Raw genomic sequence first — 22051 nt, forward strand, 5'->3', positions numbered from 1 at the left:
CTGGGTGTGTGCATGTGCTATACACATATGCACACACATGCTCATTATAAGTGTGTGCGTGTGTGTGCCTTGCATGGCTAGAGTGTTATACATATACTTATACACATACAGAGCATGTTTCGTGCAAAAGAAAGAAGCTCATCACAATCTCTGTCCTTGATACATACACAGTCCATTTGGGGAAATTCAATACCAAAGCGGCAGTGAAATAGCACGGACATCAGCAGGCCACCTTTTATTTCACTCTACAAAGTGTGTCATTATCACTGAATGCCTGTGTTTATGAAGTCCTCAGATACTTTAAACATCATTCCAAGGATACTGCCATAAAATATGATCTGTATCTCCTCCACCGATAAAACTGAAGGGTGGAATTAAATCAGCTTTAAGTTCTTTTCTGTCTAAAGTGCTGTAATTCAAACATACACTTTTGAAATTACAATCATCATTTAAAAATTTTCAAGAAAAACAGCTCCCAGGTGACTCAGTGGTAAAGAATCCACCTGCCAAAAGATGCGGGTTTGATCCCTGGGTGGGGAAGAGCCCCTGGAGAGCATGGCAACCCTCTCCAGTATTCTTCCTTGGAAAATTCCATGGGCAGAGAGGAATCTGGCGGGCTATAGTCCATGAGGTCGCAAAAAGTCAGACATGACTGAGCACTCACATTGTCATCATAGTGTGAGAAAGCGGCATGTTGGATACCCTGGCTAGCTCTGTTTGGACCAAGCTCTTTTTCAGCTTCCAAAGGGTCGTGAGGCTGCAGAGCAGAGGCGGGTGGCTCACTGAGAAGTGGCCAGAAGACTGCGAGAGGACCGAGGCTTCGGGCCCTCAGCCAACTGCGGCTTCTGCCAAGGTACATCCCCATCATCGGGCTTGCCTTCACTCAGTGACCTGCCTGCACTGTTCATTCTTTCACGCACTTGTTCATTCATTTTCTTTCCCCCTCCATCCTTATTCCCCCTCCTTTACCATTTTCTCCCTGTGCATTCACTGACTCTTTCCTCCTCCCTTTCTCTGATGGAGGGCAGGCAAGATTGGATGCCAGATGTGCACTGGGCCTGGCAGGATAGGCACCCCACTTTCTCTGTGTGGAACCCCATCTTATGATCTGTAACTCCTTATTTCCACCTACAGATTACTTCTTTTTTTTTTTTTCCTAGTCTCTTATAGATTCACAGATGCTTCATTTAACAAAAAGGAAGCCTGGGCCCAAAAGGGGCTCAATGACTCACCTAAAGTCACACAGCTGCCTAAGGCATAACCACTACCCTGAATAAAGCTTAAAAGTCACCACTTCATAGACTAAATGGCATCTTAAGGCTTCCTACCATCCAGGGAGGCAAACTCTGGAACTGCATTCAAAGTTTTCCTTGTAACTATGGAAAGAAGAAGTGAGAGGCCAGATCTAGCAATTTCTGAGCTATGGTCAGAGATCAAAATACTAGAATAATGTTGACTAATAGGCCTAATGCATTTTTATTTCAACATCTCTTTTCTTAACTGTGCTAGACAACTGCAGTTCTACTGGATTTCTCAGTTTTATTCTTTAAAATATTGATTTACTATCACTTTTAAAAGACATGGTCAGTGTTTGAAGGTCTTTAGACCTTCTAACATAATAATATTCAGCAAAAATTGAAGTACCAAGGAAATTTATAAGCGAAATAACTAGTGACAGTAACTTGCACAGTACTCAGTTCATTTTAGAAACTATACGAGTGATGACTGAATGAATACTCTGTTGTTCTATGTGTATACATCTATACATATTTACTGATATTAATATGAAATTTAATTGTTAAATATACTGTTGAATCAAATTAATAACTAGTAATTGTGCATGGTGATTTTTCTGTTGGCACAGTAATGCCCTAGTATTTCCTGCTTTCAGCTGAATGATTACAAGGCCCCGACCCCCCGCCACACCTCTTGATGCCTGGCTCGGTGATTGAGCTGTACACCAAAGGGATATCACCTGTAAAAAGCAGATTTTGAGCCCATGTGCCAGATTTTAGGTACCTGTTTATTGTTGGGAACGGAGCAGTCATTTACTAAAAATGCGTACAATTACAGAAAGAATCTGGTTTTCTGTGAGTTAGAAAAATAGTCTTAATACAAATCTGTAATAAGTGTAGAGTAGATTCAGGCAGGTCAAATAAAACAGCAGAAATCTAGCACAAAAGCCATGTAGAAAGGAATGGGCTGTGAGCATTGGTTCTAAGTCTATAAAAAGGGTAATTACTTTGGCAAGTAGTTCATTTTCTGCCCCATAAAGTCAGCTGTAGATGGGTTATAAATAAACGATGGCTCATAATTCATTAAAAACAAGATGATAGGGAATGATCTAAGGAAGCATGAGTTTTAAGGAGAAACTTCCAAATTCAAGAAAGTTTACAGAGGACCAGAACAGCACAAGTCCATCCCCAAATGTTGAAATAACTAAAAGGGGGCATTTTCCTTCACTGGGGCTGAAGGAAAATTCTTCCAGTCCATCTGCTCTTGGCTTGGTGCTAGGCATTACCTTTCCTCTGCAGGCATTCTTCCCCCTCAGATACAAGCAGGACACTGGACCTAGAATCAGAAGAATTAAATTCAGGTTACTCCTAGTAATCTTGGGCAAGTCACTTAACGTCTTTGTTCTCAAATGCAAAGCTGGGTAACAGTTGCATCTGACTCACAGAGCGGTTGTAAATTCTTCTTGCCTTATTCACTCAACGAATACCTGATTGGTGATTAAAGTACTGCCTTGTACCTGCTGCTGGGGAGGAAATTAAGGATTGAACATCAAAGCCCCAACCCCTGAAGAATTCAAAGCACCCCTGTCCAGGGCCCACTTGGGTCCAAATATCTGGGAGTGGGGCCCAAGCACAGATATCTTTTGCAAAATCCTAAGGTGAGCTCCGGGGCTTTCCAATGGCTGAGCAAGTGAAGAATCCACTTGCAATGTAGGAGAGGCAGGTTTGATCCCTGGGTCAGGAAATTCCCCTGGAGTGAGGCATGGCAACCACTCCAGTATTCTTGCCTGGGAAAACCCGTGGACAGAGGAGCATGGAGGGCTATGATCCATGGGATCACAAAGAGTCAGACACGACTTAGTGACTGAGCAACAACATCCCTAAATGTGGCACCTTGGCATATTTAATATCTTAAGCTGAAGGAATTTTTTTTTTTTTAATGGCAGAGGTAGGAAGGTCACTCAGACCTTTCCATCCCTTTTGCGCTTCTTTCTTAAATAGGTCATAAAACACCACAGGAGAGGTACTCTCCGTGTACCAGGAGCTGGGAAGACATTTTTTATCACTGAGACAGGGAATTTGGGGCCAAGAAATCTGTACAAACAAGTGTTAATAAACCAACCCTCACCTTTCTAGTTACGTCTCCACCATTTACTACCCCTAGCTTAGATCCATTTATGTTACTGATTCATCACAAATTAATTGTTTTTGGTCTAAAAAATATAAAAGCCTCTTGTTCTGGTCACATCTTAGATCATCATTTTCTTGTGAAGACTCCTCAGTTCAGTTCAGTTCCTCAGCTGTGTCTGGCTTTTTGCAACCCCACCGACTGCAGCACACCAGGCCTCCCTGTCCATCACCAACTTCCAGAGTTTACTCAAACTCATGTTCATTGAGTCAGTGATGCCATTCAACTATTTCATTCTCTGTCATCCCCTTCTCCTTCCACCTTCAATCTTTCCAAGCATCAGGGTCTTTTCAAATGAGTCAGTTCTTTGCATCAGGTGGCCAAAGTATTGGACTTTCAGCTTCAGTCCTTCCAATGAATATTCAAGACTGATTTCCTTTAAGATGGACTGGCTTGATCTCCTTGCAGTCCAAGGGACTCTCAAGAGTCTTCTCCAACACCACAGTTCAAAAGCATCAATTCTTCGGCACTCAGCTTTCTTTATAGTCCAAGTCTCACATGCATACATGACTACTGAAAAAACCATAGCTTTGACTATATGGACCTTTGTTGGCAAAATAATGTCTCTGGTTTTTAATATGCTGTCTAGGTTGGTCATAACTTTTCTTCCAAGGATCAAGCATGTTTTAATTTCATGGCTGCAGTCACCATCTGCAGTGATTTTGGAGCCCAAGAAAATAAAAACTCTCACTGTTTCCCCTTCTATTTGCCATGAAGTGACGGCACCAGATACCATGATCTTAGTTTTCTGAATGTTGAGTTTTAAGCCAACTTTTTCACTCTCCTTTTTCACTTTCATCAAGAGACTCTTTAATTCTTCTTTGCTTTTTGCCATAAGTGAAGATTCCTATGTACATATAAAAATTTTTTTAAATGTGTGTCCTTTTCTCCTGTAAATCTGTCTTTGTCAGTTTAATTTTCAGACCTAGTCAGGGACTCTAAGAAGGTAAAGAAAAGAATTTTTGACAAAAAAGGGAAGCATTGATGAAAGCAAACATCCATTTACAATGAAAATGCTCAACTGGGATATAGAGGGAACATAGCTCAACATAAGAAAGACACATGACAAGCTCCACATATAACATCATATTCAACAATGAAAGACTGAAAGTCCTTCCTCTGCGATCAGGAACAAGACAAGGATGCCCACTCTTGCCACTTATTCAGCATAGTACTGGAAATCCTAGCCATAGCAATCAGGCCTCAAGAAGAAATGAGACATGCAAATCACAAAGGAAGAAATAAAAATAACTTCATTTATTGATGATGCAATTATATATATATACATACATATACATATATATACATATATTAAAATACTCAGTGAAACCCCGAGAACTCCACAAAGAAACAGAACTATTTAACTCAGTAAAGTTGGAAGATACAAGATCAATATACCAAAATTTAATGCTTCTGGGTTGGAAGAATGAATATTGCTAAAAAGTCCATGTCATTCAGAGCAATCTACAGAGTCAATGCAATCCCTATCAAAATTCCAATGGAATTTTTCACAGAAATAGAACAGAATTTTTTACAGAAACAATTCTAAAATGTGTATGGAACCACACAATCAGTATACAAAATAATTTATATTTCTATATGCTAACAATGAACTATCAGAATAGCCAAAGCAATCTTGGGAAATAATAAACTTGGAGGCATCATGCTCCCTGATTTCAAACTGTATTACAAAGCTATAGTAATAAAAACACTACAAGATTAGCATAAAAGCAGACACATGGATCAATGGAACAAACAGAGAACCCAGAATTAAAACCATGTGGTCGATTAATCTATGACACAGGAATCAAGCATGTACAAAGGGGAAAAAATAATCTCTTCAATAAATGGTATTGGGAAAACTAGACAGGACATGTAAAAGAAAGAAACGGGACCAGTATCTTAAAACACACACAAAAATGTAGTAAATGGATAAAAGACTTGAATGTAAAATCCAAAGCCATAAACCTCCTAGAAGGAAGCATAGACATTATACTCTTGGACACTCATCTTAGCAATATATGTATATATTTATATAGGATCTGTCTCATTAGGTAAGGGCAAAAAAGGCAAAAACAAATCAGTGAGACTACACCAAATTTTCCTTTACATAACAAAATAAACCATAAACAAAACGAAAAGACAAACTGTAGAATGGAAGAAATTATTTGCAAGTCATATATCTGATAAGGGGCTAACACCCAAAATATTTGAAGAACTCATACCACTCAACAGAAAAAAGATCAATTAAAAATGGACAGAGGAACTGGATAGATATTTTTCTAAAGAAGACATACAAATGACCAAGACAGGTGCATGAAAAGGGGCTCAGCATCACTAATCATGCTGCTGCTAAGTCGCTTCAGTCATGTTCAACTCTGTGCGACCCCATAGATGGCAGCCCACCAGGCTCCCCCGTTTCTGGGATTCTCCAGGCAAGAATGCAAATCACAACCACAATGAGATATCACCTCACACCTGTCAGAATGGCTATTACCAAAAGACAAGAAATAGCAAGTGTTAGTGAGGATGTAAAGAAAAGGGTATCCTTGTGCACTGTTGGTGAGACTGTAAACTGGTGCAAAAGTGAAAGTCGCTCACTTGTGTCTGACACTTTGAGACCTCATGGACTGTATAGTCCGTGGAATTCTCCAGGCCACAATACTGGAGTGGGTAGTCTTTCTCTTCTCCAGGGGATCTTCCCAACCCAGGGATCGAACCCAGGTCTCCCACATTGCAGGCAGATTCTTTACCAGCTTAGTCACAAGGAAAGCCCATAAATTGGTGTAGCCACTCTGAAAAACAGTATGAAAGGTTCTCAAAAATTTAAAATAAAACTACCATATGATCTAACAATTCTACATCTGTATGTTTATCTGAAGAAAACAAAATCACTATCAGGAAAAGAAATATGCACCACCACATTCATTGCAGCATTGTATAAAATAGCCAAGACTTGAAAATCACCTACGTGTTCATGGATGGATGAATGGATAAAGAAAATAGAATATCATTTATCCATAAAAAGAAAGAAAATTTTGTCATTTGCTAAAACAAGTATGGACATTGACAATATTATGCTAAGTGAAATAAGTCAGACTGAGAAAGACAAATACTGTATAATATCACTTATGTGTTGAATATAAATGAAACCATGAACTCATAGATACAGAGAACAGATTTGTGATTGTCAAAGGTGAGAGGTGGCAGGTGGTGATTGTGAAAAGGGTGAAGGTAGTTTCAAGGTATGAGCTTCCAATTATAAGATAAATAAGTCCCAGAATGTAGTATAGAATATAGTGACTACAGTTAACAATACTGCATTGTATATTTGAAAGCTGCTAAGAAAGTAAATCCTAAAAGTTCTCATGACAAAAATAAAATTTGTAACTATGTGTGGTGAAAGATGTTAATTAGACTTACTGGGGTAACCATTTCACAATGTGTGTATGTGTGTGTAGACATATATATATATGATATGATATATATAATCATTGTTGTATGTGTGTTTGGGTGCTAAGCTGCTTCAGTCATGTCTGACTCTTTGCAACCTTATGGACTGTAGCCCACCCGGCTCTTCTGTCCATGGGATTCTCCAGGCAAGAATACTGGAGTGGGTTGCCATGCCCTCCTCCAGGGGATCTTCCTGACCTAGGGATAGAACCTGTGTATCTTATGTCTCTTGAACTGGCAGGCAGGTTCTTTACAGCTAGTTCCACATGGGAATCCCCATTATATTGTGCACCTAAAAGTAATACAATATTATTAATATATATAAAAAAATTTTAAAACACAGTTAGAGAACGTAAGCAGATCAAGGAAAAATTTTCCTCCTCCACAACATTTTGGAAGGTTGATCAGACTTTAGAAAGGAGGCAAAAAAGTATAGAACTCTGTTGCAGTCATCCACGTGATACGATATGCCAACTACAAATTGGCACTTGCTGTCTACCTCCGCTTCATGGCAAATAGATGGGGAAACAGTAGAAACAGTGACAGACTTTATTTTGGGGGGACTCCAAAATCATTGCCAATGGTGACTGAAACCGTGAAATTAAAAGACGTTTGCTCCTTGAAAGAAAAGTTATGACCAACCTAGACAGCATATTAAAAGCAGAGACATTACTTTGCCAACAAAGGCCTGTCTAGTCAAAAGCTATGGTTTTCCAGTAGTCATGTATGGATGTGAGAGTTGGACTATAAAGAAAGCTGAGTGCTGAAGAATTGATGCTTTTGAACTGTGGATGTTGAAGAAGACTCTTGAGGGTCCCTTGGACTGCAAGGAGATGCAACCAGTTCATCCTAAAGGAAATCAGTCCTGAATATTCATTGGAAGGACTGAAGTTGAAGCTGAACCTGAAAGTCCAATACTTTGGCCACCTGATGCAAAAGAATTGACTCATTTGAACAGACCCTGATGCTGGGAAAGATTGAAGGTGTGAGGAGAAGGGGATGACAGAGGATGAGATGGATGGATGGCATCACTGACTCAATGGACATGAGTTTGAGTAAACTCTGGGAATTGTGATGGACAGGGAGGCCTGGCGTGCTGCAGTCCATGGGGTCGCAAAGAGTCAGACATGACTGAATGACTGAATTGAACTGAACTGACCTACCTCTACAAGGTGGAGCTGCTGATTTTCAACACCTCCTGAAAGGAATTCAGGATGGAGAGTAGAAATGAGGCACTTTTTGATCTGGGAAAACCAGCAGAACAGTTCTTCAGATGGCTAGATATTTTCAGGAGTTGATTTTACAAGCCTAATTCTGATATTTCCTCATATCTAGAAAAGCACTAAAATCTTTCATGGTGATGACTACTCCTCATGACTAGCAGTAACCTTCATGAAATTAGCCGAAGACTTCTGCAAAAAATATATGCTTGCTTGTGCACATTCCCCATTCAGCAAAATCACCTAATATACTGACCTTCCCCTTAGCTCTTTGGAGCAGTTTCTCAGAGCTATCTGAAATGCTGTCTCCGAGGCTATAGTCCTCATTTTGCCCCAATTATAACTTGACTCACAACTCTCATCCTGAACACCTTTTAAAAGAGTGGACCTGTATATGAAAGAGTCATATGAGTGTGAGGGGTTTTATCCCTGTTAGCCTTCCCCCACCCTTTCCTTGTTGGGAAATGCACAGAGCCCTTTGTGGGAGTGGGTTTGGAAACAGAGTCATGACCCAAATAAATCCTGAGAGTAGAAAGTGTGAGGTCACTTTGTAAGATTACAGTTAATCATTTGGCCAAAGCATCCAGCTCCAAAGGCACACCTCAAGTTACTTGATAATTCCTCCATGACCTCTTGGTGTTTGCTACCCCAAACAATCTAGCAGCAGGATTCTCTAGTCTGGAGTTTGAAGCAGATTCCCTAGATGGGGATGGACATAACAATCCTATGTCAGAGCAGCATGATTCTGATAAAGGGAGCTATTAATACTAGCTATAAAGCACTTAGAGTCATTCCTGACACTGTTTTCTTTCTATTGTAGTTTTTCAAATATTAGTTCCTATATCCCTTTCTCTGTGAGCTTCATCAACACGCTGATGAATGGCCCTTCTGTGTTTTTTCTACCATTTGCATTGCAATTATTTACCCATATGTATCTCTTTGGAGGCTGTGAATTGCCCAAAGGCAGGACTGTTCTTATTTATTACTTGGCACTGTTCTAGGGCACGTGTTCTCTGCCTATTTATGTTATGACCATGATTTAGCTTTTTTAATTTAATAAAATAAAAACTACCAAAGCAAAAACATTTTAACATTCAGCAACAATGTCTGATTGTGTTTTAAACACTGAAATCTGCTTTTATTCATGTGTTAAAGAGGACTTGCAAAGTCATTTCAACATCTTTGGTTTTTGCTATTAAAACTTTGGCCTTAAGTTATGGCTTTTTTTTTTTTTTTGCTGCAAATCTTATAAAATACTTCGTTTCCTAAGCACTTTGAAGTTTAATCCTTGTAAAGAACCATTCGTCTGAAAATGTCAGACATAATTTATTAATTCCTTTTTTTCGGGTCTAGATAGTTAAAGCTCTGCATGTCTCATTGGGAACTGAATTGCAAATGTGATGGAGATATGGAAATAGACAAATTTCTTTCAAGGCAGAGTTAAAAGGAGCATTTTGGAATCACTTGCAACTCTAGTGAGCGAGTGAATGCTTTGGGAGGTCTGGTACACAGTATACTTTCAGTTCTCACAGACTTCAGCTGTTCCTTCTGCCTGAAAGCTCTCCTCCAGATGTCCGTCTGGCTAGCTCTCTTACTTCTTTCAAGCTGAAGGGGAGTATGTCACCCCAAATTATGCTTCATTGGCATAAGGATTATCCTGAGCTGGCAATTTTAAAGAAACAGCAGACACGGAAAAGCTCTGAAAACTGAATAGAAGTCACATGCATGGGGGAAACATCCATTGGTAAGTGTGTCCATCTCTGTAGCTAGATGAGGAGGATTACTAAATCTCTAGCAATCCTTGTCAGTGAAGAAGGCAGTGACTTAAATCTGCAGAACAACCATACCCTTGATTACTGTGCTTTGCCCGATAACTGAGTTTTCCCATAACAATCCCATCATCTTCCTTTGTCTTTAGCTGTAAGTGGTATTTAAGGTGATGGCTTGGGCTGTTTCAGAGAGTTACTCAGTTTTCCTGGTTACCTACCATGTATCCAACTTACAACTTACATGTTAAGTTGTTTTTTTTTCCCTCCTGTGAATTTGTCTTTTATTACAGGGAAGTATTAGCCAAGAATCTGGAAGGGTAAAGGGAAAATTATTTTTCTTTCCCTACAAAGCTTTTGCTCAATCACATATTATTTCATTCTACCTCCTTCTCCTTCTCCTCTGCAGGCACTCTCAAGCTTTCGTTATGACACCATGCTACTTTATCACCTTCAATATTCTGTGTAATTCACCTGTCAACTGTGAAAGAAAAAGGCTCAATGTGAGAGTTGTGAGTTAAGTTTTATTCACAGTCTTACTGATGATTGTAGCCTGGGAGACAGCCTCTCAGAGGGCTCTGATGAATTGCCCCAAAGATAAGGGATAAGGGTGGTTTGCATGCAGTCAAGCATACATCTCTATAAAAATTACTGCTAATCACTAAGAATCAATATGTTGTAGAACGGGATCCCTTTCAGAGACGGAAAGTAGACTCTTGCCTTACATTTGGAAATGAACTGTCCAAGGAGACACATGTGCTGACAGAGCAAGAGACTTTATTGTAAAGGGGAACCCAGGCAAAGAGCAAGAGGGTAAGGGAATCCAAGAGGACTGCTCCACCATGTGACTCACAGTCTCAGGTTTTTTGGTGATGGGATTGATTTCTAGGTTGTCTCTGGCCAATCATTGTGATTCAGAATCCTTCCTGGTGGTGCACCCATTGTTCAGTCAGATTCCAGTGAGGATGGGAGGACATGTAGACTAGCATCTCCTGTTTCCTTTTGACTTTTCTCAAATTCTTCCAGTTGAAGGTGGCTTGTTATTTCCGTGTTCCTGACCAGGACTTCCTCTTGTAAGATAACTCATGCAAGTAGTTACCATCAGGCCTGGCCAGCGTGGGCAGTTTCTGTCAGTGTTTTCCCTAACAGATATCTCAAGTTAATGATTATTATGCTTTTCTATGTATGGGAAGATGCAAGAAGTGGGGTTCGTTAAAATTCTTCCTGAAATGCATCTACCTGAAGACCTATTTGTCCAAAGCACAGAGCATCTTGTTATAGTCTTTGATTTCCTCTCTCTGAAGCACTGAGTGCGCTGTCAGTTGGTGACTGCAGCAGGTTAATCTTTGTAGACTTGGATGGTGAAAGAAATGCTCTTTGCTCTTCCTGTTTGCAGGTCTTCTTATGTTTGTTGTGTATCTCACTCCATTGGAAGGCAAGCCCATGAGGGCTCATCCTTTTATTAGTTTTGTTGACTGATGTAGCCCAAGTGCTTAGATCAGTTCCTGGCATATAGTAAGTGCTTAATAAACACTGTTTGTACCAAACACCAACTATACAACTATCATCAACACAACTCACTGATAAGACAAAGCTGAGTTTATTGTTTACTGCACTAAGGGAGAACACAGCCTTGACAGTAGGGTTTCTCAAGGGAAAAAAAAGATTGGAATTTACCAAGGATTTGAAGTTTGGTTTAAGGCAAGACAGGGTTTCCTTGTGGCTCAGCTGGTAAAGAATCCACCTGCAATGTGGGAGACCTGGGTTCTATCCCTGGATTGGGAAGATCCCCTGGAGAAAAGGCTATCCACTCCAGTAGTCTGGCCTGGAGAATTCCATGGACTGTATAGTCCATGGGATTGCAAAGAGTCAGACACGACTGAGCGACTTTCACTTTCAGTTCAGTTCAGTTCAGTTGCTCAGTCGTGTCCACCTCTTTGTGACCCCACGAACCACAGCACGCCAGGCCTTCCTGTCCATCACCAACTCCTGGAGTTTACCCAAACTCATGTCCATTGAGTTGGTGATGCCATCCAACCATCTCATCCTCTGTTGTCCCCTTCTCCGCCTGCCCTCAATTTTTCCCAGCATCAGGCTCTTTTCAAATGAATCAGTTCTTCACATCAGGTGGCCAAAGTGTTGTAGGAAGGGGGACCCCTTCCAGGGCCCGAAACTGGGCTCTTGTCTAACACTCGGAAATGAATTGTCCCAGGAGACATATATGCTGACAAAGCAGGAGATTTTATTGGCAAAGGGCACCCGGGTGGAGAGCAGTAGGGTAAGGGAACCCAGGAGAACTGCTCTGCCGCGTGGCTCACAGTCTCAGGTTTTATGGTGATGGGATTAGTTTCTGGGTGGTCTTTGGCCAATCATTCTAATTCAGAGTCTTTCCTGGTGGCGCACGCATCACTCAGCCAAGAAGGATGCTGGCGAGAGGGATTCTGGGAAGTGGACAGACATGCGGTGTCTCCTTTAGACCTTTCCCAAACTCTTCTGGTTGGTGGTGGCTTATTAGTTCTGTATTCCTTATCAGGATCTCCTGTCATAAAACAACTCATGCAGATGGTTACTATGGTGCCTGGCCAGGGTGGGCGGCTTCCCCTAACAAAAGTATTGGAGTTTCAGCTTCAACATCAGTCCTTTCAATTAACACCCAGGACTGGTCTCCTTTAGGATGGACTGGTTGGATCTCCTTGCAGTCCAAGGGACTCTCAAGAGTCTTCTCCAACACCACAGTTCAAAAGCATCAGTTCTTTGGCATTCAGCTTTCTTTATTGTCCAGCTCTCACATCCATACATGACTACTGGAAAAACCATAGCTTTGACTAGATGGAACTTTGTTGACAAAGTAATTTTAACTTAAACTTTCGCTTTAAGGCGAGGCAAGTCTTTCAACATGGGAAAGGGGTCCTGATAAGTTTTTAATATCTTTATCTATGTTATCCTGAAAGCACTAGGTGTCTGGATCAGGGATGATTATTATTTGCTTACAGAAATACATCAGTTCCTCAGCCTTCATTCTTCCCTCTTCTGGGTAAGGGAGAGAGAGCCAGATGCTTGGGCCTGTGTGTACAAAGGAGATTCTTACCCCACAGGAGAGGAATCCCAAACTCATCAGTCTGGCTGTTTCCACAGGACAAGATGCGCAGTAACTTGACTCCCCTTCTGAGAGAGGGAGAGAAAATGTTCTTCCTATACACAAAATCTCCCCGGGGAGAAGAAGAAGCTCTCTCTTGGAATGTAAATGAAGGTCTCCAAGGGGATACATAGACAAGCCTCTCTGGGCTTACAACCCTGGAATGTCTCCAAGTCTGGGTTTTATCCTCCTTTGAAATGTAAACATGTGTCTCCAGAGAGGTAAGTCCTTTGGAGTTCTCTGGCATTCAACTTCCCTTTAAATTCCAAGACTTGTCTTTTAACCCAGAATCCAGTAAAATTTGCTCAAAAATCCATAACTATGTAGAAATATGAAAATGTTCACTTCCTAACATGGCCTTAATTAGATTTGGATAAGGATCACAAAGCAGCTTCCCAGGTGCCTCAGTAGTAAAAAAAGCCATCTACAAAGCAGGAGACCTGGGTTTGATCTCTGAGTCAGGAAGATCCCTTGGAGAAGAAAATGGCAACCCACTCCAGTATTCTTGCCTGGGAAATTTCAAGGACAGAGGAGCTTGTCAGGAGGCAGTCTGTGGGGTCGCAAAGAGTTGGACACAACTAAACAATGACAAAGGATCACAATATAACAGTTGTGAAAATAAATGTGTGCTCAGTAACTGAGTTGTGTCTGACTCTTTTGCGACCCCATGGACTGTAGGCTGCCAGGCTCCTCTGTCTATGAGATTTTCCAGGCAAGAATGCTGGAGTAGGTTCCCATCTCCTTCTCCAGGGGATCTTCCAGACCCAGGGGGGATCCCATGTATCTTGTTTCTCCTGCATTGGCGGATGGGTTCTTTACCAGCTGAGCCACTGGGGAAGCCTGTGGAAATCAATGAAGATCATCCAAATGAGGAGAGGCAAAGAGTATTTATTCAGAGCAAGGGAGCCAGCCATCATCACTTTTATATTTGGCACAGGAAAGCAGAGGAGAGGTCAAACTTTATAGCAGAAAAGAGGGAATGTATGTATCTCCTCATGGGGGTTATTGACATGGGGAAGTTATATGCAGGCAGACTGGATGCAAGGCATACTATGTGACTATGTGATACATATTTCGGTTCTTTTCAGTTAGTCCCAAGTTGGAAATGGGCTTAGAAATTTGAAAGTTGGCAATTATCAATCAAGTCCTGGCTGCTTGAGGCCAATTGTTGCAGGAGTATTGTTTAGATGCCTGGACTGTTTGCTAGAAACAGTGATCTGACTTTTATAAGTCTGATTTATAGATAGTAGATTGGCCTCCTGGGTTGGTTATTGTTGATAATGAGTTGGTTTCCTGGGCTGGCTGCTACAGATTATGGATCAGAGTTGTCTTTTTATATGAGACCTGGCCATTCTCCATTTGTATATTGAGTCTCTCTTGGGTTAGCATTGGTGGAAGTAGCAAGACAAAGATATTGAAGCCAGGAAATCTTAGACCACAAACCATCTGCTGATGCTTCCTATTGAAGAGCTGAGGAGCCTCTTGGGAAGTTCCTGTAACAAACAATCAGGTTATTTGCTTGGGTAAGAATATCCGCAAGAGTAAACTGGTGCTAATCAAAGTAATGTAAGAGTAAAGTTATGTTAATGTAACCTGGAGGAGGGCACAGCAACCCACTCCAGTATTCTTGCCTGGAGAATTCTATGGACCAAGGAGACTGGCAGGCTGCAGTCCATAGGGTCACAAAGAGTCAGACATAGCTTAAGCGACTTAGTACACACACATGTTAATGTAGACAGTACCAGGAGAGGGGGAGATGGTTTGGTTTTCAGTTGAATGAATTGAAAGGAAGGGATGGAAAGGACTCAAGATTCATCTAATATCACAGATGTTCCCCAGTTTTAGTTCTTTCTCCACTCCTCCCAGCCATGCAAGGTGCTGTGAGAAAAGTGAGAATATTCCTATTTTATAGAAAATGGAGATTCTGAGTTTAAATGAGTTGTTCAAAGTTACACTTAGATTGCAGTAAAAGCAGAATTCAAAGCCAGTTCTGTAGGACTCCAAAACCTCAGGCTCTTTCTAGAGCACCATGCTGCTTTCCATAAATTTAAACATTACACAAATCACCGTTTCATTGCTAAGCATATGTATGAAAGTGTAATAAGTATATCCATATGTATGTTTTGGGGGAGAAGGAAAGATGGTGGAGTAGACCTTAGAGGGGCACAAAGTTAGTTATTTTTGAGTATAGCTTTGCAGTGAGTTTTTTAAAAGTAAGCCCAGAATTTAGACTTGTGTCTACCCTTCATTTCAAATATTCTCTGTACTGATAGAAGGCCCTTTTAGCTACTGCTTTATAATCATACATTTCTCCTTAATACATGCTTTTTCTATTTTTTCCCCCTTAAAAATAATTGGAAAAGTAGCCAAAGTTAACTTCAAATGATTAAATGTATGTGATTTTGGGGAATAATTTCAGATTTTGCAAAAGCTATGTGGTTTTGAAGAACTATGAAAATAAAACTTCTGGCTGTTCCTGGATTTACAGTCTTCACAGTTTGTATTCTATGCTGCTGGCATTTCTACTGAGCTGGAACACTCTCCAGAGAACATCATTTTATCTTTTAAAAGCAATTACAATTATAATTAGTGTTGTTATTACTTTCTTAGCCACGGCAGGGGAATGCAATGATCCCAGCCCCCAGTTCATCAGTATAAAATGCTGCTGCTGCTGCTAAGTCGCTTAAGTCGTGTCCGACTCTGTGAGACCCCATAGACGGCAGCCCACCAGGCTCCTCCGTCCCTGGGATTCTCCAGGCAAGAACACTGGAGTGGGTTGCCATTTCCTTCTCCAATGCATGAAAGTGAAAAGTGGAAGTGAAGTCGCTCAGTCGTGTCCGACCTCAGCAACCCCATGGACTGCAGCCTTCCAGGCTCCTCCATCCATGGGATTTTCCAGGCAAGGGTACTGGAGCGGGGTGCCATTGCCTTCTCCGGTATGAAATGCTAGGAGTACATAATGCTAAGCTACCAGGAGCAGCTTCGTGTTGCCTTCTTCTGAGCTAAGCTCCAAAACTGTGGGTAGGAAAAACCTCAGGAAGAACTCTGTGTTTGAGAGGAACCCTTCCAAAGGAAATGCCACCCTAGAGCCCACAGTGTATTGTAATTTTATTCTCTTCATTGAGAGGGGCTACCAACCGTACTGATTGCATTCACACTCTGTTGCACTTTGGAATTGCCTGGGGAGCTCTGAAAGCTCTTGCTGCTCAGGCTGCACACCAGACCAATTAAATCAGAATATTTGGAGATGGGAAACAAGCATTACTATTTTTTGAAACTCCCCAGAGGATTCCAACTTGCAGAGGATTCCAAGTTGGAGAACCAGTGAATGATAGCACGATGCAGATGGGTTTCCAAAACTCCTTGGGAATCTCTGAGGGCAGCTCCAGGTAATGTCCTGGACCTGGGTGGACGATGGGGAGACAATTATGGTGGTCCTGTGCTATGAGGTGTCAGCTGCTGGTACCAGTCCTGACTCGGTGCATGCAGGGCTGGCTTGTGCCCTGGGCCATAGCTCTGCATATGAACTGAACAAGCTGATTGCTATAGTCCTTGATGGTCACTCTAGACACCAGACTTTGGGGTCTAAGGACTGGTGGGGATCAGCCTTTCCTGGAGGAACTGCTTCTTAGGAGCTGGTGGAGCAGTGGACCCAGCCTGGGCACTGCTTTGTAGGAGTGGGCATTACTTTGCCTCCTCAAAACCCATGTGGACTGGCTCAATTGCTGAGTTGGCCCTAAGCACCATTGTCACCTCCCCCAGAACTTCTGAGCAGCCCTAGCCAGTTTCTACAGCTGGATGTTTGTAGCCTCCATGGCCATGTTCAGGAAGGGCAAACAGACGAGCTCAAAGATGAATTTCCACATTGATCTGCTTAGGAGCTAGGATACACAACTACATAGTTTGCAAGGCAGCTATTTATCAGAAGCTATGCGCTTCCTCGGCCTGCACACACCTAGATGAGACCAAGTTATACTGGCTTCCAGTGATGACTTAGAAGCACAGGGCACCCCTGGATGCATAAATGGGACAGGGGGAGCCTTGTCAGAGTAGCCTGGACTTTTAGAATTCCTCTTTTATTATGGCTGAGAAAGATCAAGTATTTGCCTTGATCAGGCATATTAGTCATATCCAATCTGAATAAAACAATTATTTTTAATCTTTACTGTAACAAGGTGTTAAAATAAGACTTTTCCTAGTTTGTTAGTTTCAGCAGAGGCCACAAAGGCTAAGAAAGAAAACAATGAAGAGAAAGTATCGCATATCCTAAGATATGATGTAACTGTTCAATCTATATGGTGAAGAACCATTTACTCCATCATGGATAGATACTATTGTAAAATACAAAATCATGCTCTTGGGATATTGCAGCAATGTCAGATTGCCAAAAATGTTTCTAACACTCTCAATTTCCTTACTGAGATCTTCATAGATTGGTAGCAGTTTTAGGTACCACTGCTGTAGACCATTTTTACAGGTCAGGCTAAGTGCCTGTGAAATCGTTTTGTCAATCTTAGCCCACATCCTGGCTTGTAAGAGAAAGGTAGGAGAAAGTTGAAGAGCCTGGAGAATAATGGTTTCTTTAGAGAAGTCATGGAAGCTCTAAAGGCTCACTTAGCGAGCTCAGTCATGTCCCCTGGAGTATGCGGGGACTTTTATGTGATTCATACCTAGAAAAAATATAAAGATGAGAGGTGCAGCTAGAGAGAACAGAGCCATGCAGAGTGAACTGCACCTTCCTATTGGAGAGGCAAAGATGGATGGTTCTCAGGAAAGCTGGCTGTGAGCCTTCTATAAAGAACCAGGCCCATGAGAGTGTCCTGCCAGGTGTTAGGATATCTCAGTGGAAAAAAGCTAGAGCTATGCCAAAGAATATAGAAACCAGAGCTGGGGGGCAACAGTGAGTAGCAGTGGGAGCAGGCTTCAACTGCACCAGGAAATTGCAGTTGGAGGCTCCCAGTGTCCAGTGAGTGTGTGTGGGGGGGTGGGGGGGTGGGAGGGGGATTGGCAAGGAAGCAAACCTCATGAGACAGTGATGGGCCATCAGTCACACAAGAGGCCCCAGCCCCAGATTACAGTGCCAATAAGAAAGCACCGCATCTGTCCTCTCCACCTGTCCCCATCCTTCCCATTCCTTCCCTACAGCAGACCTTGTGCTTGAGGTTGGACCAAACTTGGAGAAAATACAAACTGGATGAGTGTGGAGTCTTGATATTATCCTGGCTTAGATATTTCAATACTAAGAAAGAGTAGCTGTTACTGAGAATAACCAAAATACCAATCCATTTGCTTCAGGCTGCATCTAGGGGGAAACACAAGTTAAGGACTCGTGTGGAAGTGTATTGGTGAGAAAGAAAGTGACCTCCTGATTTGGCCTCTTGTCATCCAAAAGTCGGAGGAGGCAATGGCACCCCACTCCAGTACTCTTGCTTGGAAAATTCCATGGACTGAGGAGCCTGGTAGGCTGCAGTCCATGAGGTTGCTAAGAGTTGGACTTGAGTGAGTGACCTCACTTTCACTTTTCACTTTCATGCATTGGAGAAGGAAATGGCAACCCACTCCAGTGTTCTTGCCTGGAGAATCCCAGGGATGGGGGAGCCTGGTGGGCTGCCGTCTATGGGGTCGCACAGAGTTGGACACGACTGAAGTGACTTAGCAGCAGCAGCAGCATCCAAAAGTGGTACCATGATCATAGAAAAATGGTTGGAGATCAAAGTCTGAGTGAGATTTCTGAGTTTGTGTGTTTGTTCATCATTTATTAGTGATGGGGTTCAGGACATGCTACCCCCAAATATGGCACCATGGCATATTCATAATTTAAGCTGAAGGAGTTTGAAAGGATGGTAGAAGCAGGAAGGTCTCTCTGATCTCCCCCATCCTTCTTCCCTGCAGCAGGTCATGAAACCCTCACGTGAGAGGTGCCCTCCCTGTACCTGGAGGAAAGGAGCATTTATCTTGACGGTGGAGGAACACTAATAGGAAGCCAAAAAGCTTGCTCTTCCCCCTGGTTTACTATTCTTAGCTCATACTTCTTGTCTGATTGTATCTTTCCACAACTTTTCTACTCTGTAGAAAACCTACCATAAAACCCCTCAATTTTAACCGCTTCTTGGGTCTTCATTTCCTTATGAAGCATCTCATGCCATGTAAAATTTGCATTAAATTTGTTTGCTTTTCTCCTGTTAATCTGTCTTTCAGTTCAATTGGACCCTCAGAGGGTTGACAGAAGCAAATTTTTCCTCCCCTATGTGAGCTTTGTGATCCTGGCCAAGAGAAACTATGCCTTAGTTTCCCATCTGTGAAGTGGGGATAACTTGACCATCTAGAGTTGCTATGAGGATTACAGGAATCATGAATATAAAGTATTCGAAACAATCTGGGAACATAGTAATAAACATTGTTAATAGTCTAAAAATCACCTGGGAGCACGCTAGACGTGTTGATTCTGAGGCCTTTAAGCCTCACCCACCAGTGGGGAGACAAAAGCTTTGGGACACCCCAAACTGACCACTCAGCCAGGTGTGTCAGGAATCAGTGCCATCCACCAGTGATCCAGTGACCCAACACTGGCTCTGGGACTCCTGGGCCTGACAAACAGACCCTAGGACCTGTCCCTGGCTCTTACCTGCTGGAAATAGTCCCAGCACCTCTTTTTACCCACTGGTGGTGGGTGCCAGCTTCAGGATCACCAGGATCCCAACTTTGCCCACCAGTGAGCCAGGACTAGCTCCAGTGACCTCCAGCGTTCTACAGTCAATTGCCTGTAGAACTATCTTGCCAACCAGTGGCTGATAACCTCCACTGGACAGGACCTGGCAAGCAACTGGACAGAGGGCCTACCAAGTCAACCAGACCACCTGCAGTAGTCAGCCATTATAACAGAAGGACCCACACAGACTATAGGGGGCACCCCTAAAGAGGAGTACACTGAAGTGATGCATAGGATGCCTCCTACATAGATAAATTGAACAGAATAGAGAGTCCAGAAATAAACCCACAGGTTTATGGTCAATCAATCTTGACAAAGGAGCCAAGAGTATGCAATGGAGAAAAGGTGGTCTCTTCAATAAGTAGTGCTGGGAAAACTATACAGCTACATGTAAAAGAAAAAAATTAGAACAATTTATAAACACCACATGCATAGGTGAACTCAAAGTGGACTAAAGAGCTAAATGTAAGACCATAAACCATAAAATTCCTAGAAGAAAATATAGGCAGAACACTCTTTGACACAAATAGTGGCAATATTTTTTTGCATCTATCTCCTAACGTAAAGGAAACAGAAGCAAAATATACCAATGGGACCTAGTTAAACTTAAAAGGTTTTTATAGCAAAGGAAGCCATTGGCAAAATGAAAAGACAACCTACTGAGTGGGAGAAAGTATTTGTAAATGATATAACTAATCATTTAATTTTTAATTAATTTTCAAAATATATAAATAACATAATAACTCAATATGAAGAAAATAAAGAAACTGACTTAAAAAATGGGCAGAACACTTGAATAGATATTTTCCCAACGAAGACATACAGATGGCCAACTGGCACATTAAAAGATGCTCAACATCAACAATCATCAGTGAAATGGATATCAGAACTGCAATGAGATATCATCTGTTAGAATGGCTATCATCTAAAAGAACACAAATAACAAATTCTGGTGAGGATTTGGAGAAACAGGGACCCTTGAACACTTTGGTGGGTATGTAAACTGGTACAGCCACAGTGGAAAACAGTATGGAGTTTCCTTAGAAAAACTAAAAATAGAACAGCCGTGTGATCCAACAATTACTTTGCTGGGTACATATCCAAAGTGGTTACCAGTGGGCAAGGGAAGAGGGGAGGGGCAAAACACGGATAGGGGATTAGGAGGTACAAACTATTACTAAATTGTATTAATAGTACTAAAATAAGCTACAAGGGTGTATTTTACAACACAGGGAATATAAACAATGTTTTATAACAATCGGAACTGAAATATAATCTTTAAAAGTGGTAAACTCTTGAAGCATAAAGTAGTGAAAATCAATTATACCTCAATAAAAAGTAACAAACAAACAAAAATGCTCCAGTGAGCACTTAATAAACCAGTTAATGATAGAGAAAGACAAAACTACAAGAAGTATTTGATTAGTTTGTAACTTGGATAAATATTATCTGATAGTAGAGATGCTCTGAAAGCAAAAAAGCCTCTACTTAAATAAACATAATTTAAATGAGATGATTTTCATCTATAATTCTACCAAGTATTCTTCCTTAGTAGACCAGTGTTGAGATTAGATGATGGAAAACTCAGGTTTAGAATACTCCATGTGGCTGGCCTTATCACAATTACACTGAAGTAGTTTTGTGACCTAATGGACTGTAGCCCACCAGGCTCCTCTGTCCATGGGATTTTTCAAGCGAGAATACTGGAGAGGGTTGCCCTTTCCTCCTCCAGGGGATCTTCCTGACCCAGGGGTTGAATGTCTCCTGCCTTGCAGATGGATTCTCTATCTGCTGAGACTTCAGGGAAGCCCCTTACTCTCTTCTATTCCTTTTAAAATTCCCAGTCATTTTTGCACACATTAGAGTAGAGTTCAGTTCCTTCTCAGACTGGGGGTAGTTATTGAATAAAATCTGTTTTCATCACCTTAGCCAATGTTCAGCATTGTTTGTCTTCGATACCCTTGCATAGGCTGTTTGATGAGTATTTGACAGCTCTATTGTGGAATGTGAGAATATGTTGGCAAAGGCCAGTTTGGAATATCAGAATGTAAGGGGGTGTGCAGCACGCACGCATTCATTCACTTGCTCGTGTATTCATTTGTTAAACATGTTCCAGGTGATGCAGGGGCCTGGTGGGCTGCCGTGTATGTGGTCGCACAGCGTTGGACATGACTGAAGCGACTTAGCAGCAGCAGGTGATGCAGTGTGCCACGGCTCTTACAGAGCCACATGTCTTACAGAAACTTCACAGAGAGTTTGAAGATGAAAGAGTCCTAGAAACAAATCATCCCCACCATAGTTTCAACATTGTCGTGTATGGAGGGGTTGATGGAAATTGGACAGG

This window comes from Ovis aries, chromosome 12 (genome assembly GCF_016772045.2).
Source record: "Ovis aries strain OAR_USU_Benz2616 breed Rambouillet chromosome 12, ARS-UI_Ramb_v3.0, whole genome shotgun sequence".
Classification (NCBI taxonomy): domain Eukaryota; kingdom Metazoa; phylum Chordata; class Mammalia; order Artiodactyla; family Bovidae; genus Ovis; species Ovis aries.